This window comes from Grammomys surdaster, unplaced genomic scaffold (genome assembly GCF_004785775.1).
Source record: "Grammomys surdaster isolate TR1022 unplaced genomic scaffold, NIH_TR_1.0 170, whole genome shotgun sequence".
Classification (NCBI taxonomy): domain Eukaryota; kingdom Metazoa; phylum Chordata; class Mammalia; order Rodentia; family Muridae; genus Grammomys; species Grammomys surdaster.
Window position 1 is genome coordinate 11,286,780 of NW_021604618.1, and position 2,934 is coordinate 11,289,713.

Sequence of the window (2,934 nt, forward strand, 5' to 3'; positions counted from 1 at the left end):
AAGAAAATCTTCAACTGCAGTGGCAGTTCTGACTTTGCTTGCTTTGAAATTGCATTTGGAATAAGGAGACAGTGAAATTGTATAAAGCCACTCTGTGCTGGCAAAGAATATACTGAGTGGCAGTTGGGATTGTGATCAAATTCAGTCTCTTCCAATTCTGCAATTATAAACTGTTTTCCAAAAGTGTAGGCAGGTAGGCTGATTAAAGTACATGCTCTGAACTAGCCAAATGCTTCCTCCAAATGTTTAAAGTCTGAGCTAGGTCCTTCATCACGCAACACTTTCTGTGTTTAAATATTAATTACAATAATTTCATTTTTCAGCTTCGCTACTTAAAATATCAATTTAGATGATGGATCATGAACTTTAAGGCCGAAAGAAACATTGATCACTTGTCTCCTTTCTGCTCTCGTTAGACAAAGGAGCTGGCAATCGGCAAGCACCCACAATCACAAAGCCAGACATAGATGGAAAACCAATAAACTGCATTTCTACAATAACAAAAATGAATGTCAGGAGATGCAGAGTCTCCAGTCTAATGGTTTGCCCACTCATGGTGTACACAGCCTTTCTTATACTTTGTCACTCAGCACATTTTTGTTTGTTTCTCTGGATTTTTCCTTCAGTGAAATCACCCCAAATTGATTGTTACTATTAGAAAGCTGGGTAACAGACAGGAAATCGAATATGTGGGCTGGGCGATGATGGCTCAGTGAGTGAAGTACTAGCTGGGCAAGCAAAAAGACTTTGGTTCAGATCTTCAATACTAACATAAAAGTTGGTGTGCTAGAGCTGGGGAGTGGGCGCAGAGGCAGGAGGATCTCTTCGGCTCACTGGCCAGCCAGTCTTGCCCAAACAGTGGGCTTCAAGTTCAGTGAGAGACCCTGTCTCAAAAAATAAGCTAAGGGTGAATGAGTAAGATACCAACCTCCACATGTGCAAGCATGGATGAGCCGCTCTGTGCTCGCACAGGAAATACCACACAGGCATATACATACACAGATGATAAAAAACCAGCAAGATAAAGGTAATTAGATAGTGGGATATCATGGACATTTTTCTATGACAAAGTGTTCTTTACATTTTAGAACCACATGGAGGTACATGCCTCATCTCTCATTCAGTTACCTGTTTTGGCCTCATTCCAGATGTTAGGGTGTAGTGAAATATTCTTAGGAAATTTGCCATTAATATTATGGTTTTGATAATGAGTAAGCAAAAATAGACATCTGTATTGGGGGATTAGAAGGGTACATACCATTTGAAGCAGATATTTCTGTAGTGCAGGTTTCGGTCTAGGGGAAGTGAGGCAGCTAACAACTGTTGATTAGAAAGCTGTGTAGAAGTTACCTTATAGAAGTCAGGTCTAGTTCTACCTCCCAAGCCCATGCTCCCAGAAATAAGACTCAGACTCAAAATATATCTACAAATAAATACCTTGGCCATTTAGTGAGGCTCTTCTTTGACTAGAATCATAAGATAGCTCATTTATTTGAATCTACATTCTACCTCATGGCTAGTTACCTGTGCTCAGGTACAATGCATCTGTCTCCTCACATTTTCATGGGGAATCTCCCTTCACCTGGCTATATTCTCAGAATTCTTAGTCCTATCTTCTATTTCCTGCCTAAGCCACGGGCTTTTATTAATTGACAGACAATGCATCCATGCAATATATAAGATATTCTTTCTACAAAACTGTCTCTTCCTATGTTAAGGTGGAAGGAATTGAGAGCAAGATGGATGAAGCCAGATTGGATGATTCTCTGCTGGCCTGTACTAAAGTTAGAAAGGGGTTGAAATAGCAAGTTAGTACTTTTTTAAGTTTAGGGTGATGACCATACTGTGTTAATATACTGAGAAAAAAATGCATGATGGGATTGGTGGACGATATTAGGATCACATACAGGAGATCATAGAGACCGATGCTCAGAAGCCTGTTGGTAATTGCCAAATAAATCCTTCTCTCTGTGTAAGACACAAGAAGATACCACAATGAACCATGACATTCATTTCCCCCTAGACTGAGCAGGTCGGTGCAGGCCACATTCTAGGTAGGCATTGCTAAAGGAGACATAATTGAGTTCTGATCCTTGTACTAGTTATATGATGCAGAGTAAAAGGACTTCCAGGACCTATCCTAAGTAGCCCAATAGAAGAGGTAATATGAGTTGGATTTTGAAGGCTGGATCAACTTGAGCACCTAGACAAAACTGAAGATGCTGACATGTATAGAGGAAAGATGTGAGGAGGAGAAGGGGGGGGGGAGCAGGGGGAGATGGAGGAATTGGACAAGATGAGTAGACCAGACTATGCCACAGGTTCTGAAAATTTGCCATTCTGTGAAATCAGATGCTATGATGGGCTGACTCAGAGGAGTGATGAGAAAAAGGGGCCTGAGAGTTCCTGAGGAATCAAGTACCACTAGGGAAGCCAACCAAGAAAGATATTGAGAGGATGAACAGATAAAGATGAGCTGTCATTAGAGTAATGAGCAAAGAGCTGGAAGAGGTTGTATGTATTGAGCTCTTTTTTTTCCTGAGCATTTATTAACTTGTTAGGAAGCAAGGCAAAGAGCATATGATTTAATGTTGTTTATGTCATCGTCAGGAGACACCTTGGAATTGGCAGTCAGGGAGCAATGACATTTTGTGCTAGTGCCTCAGTTATGAGCAGTGAAGCGTCTCCTGAGGAAGGACAGAAAGTGGAAAGATTTTGAGGCAGGAAAAAACCATGAAAGAAGGGGAGGTAATGATAGTAGAGCATTAGAGAGAGGAGAGAGAATTGCAGAAAAAGGGAGAACATGAGAGAGAGAATGATGCAGAGAGAATTAGAGGGGGAGGGGATATTACATACTCAGATAATGATACATGGAATGAGAGAGAGAGAGAGAGAGGGAGAGGGAGGGAGGGAGAGGGAGAGGGAGAGGGAGAG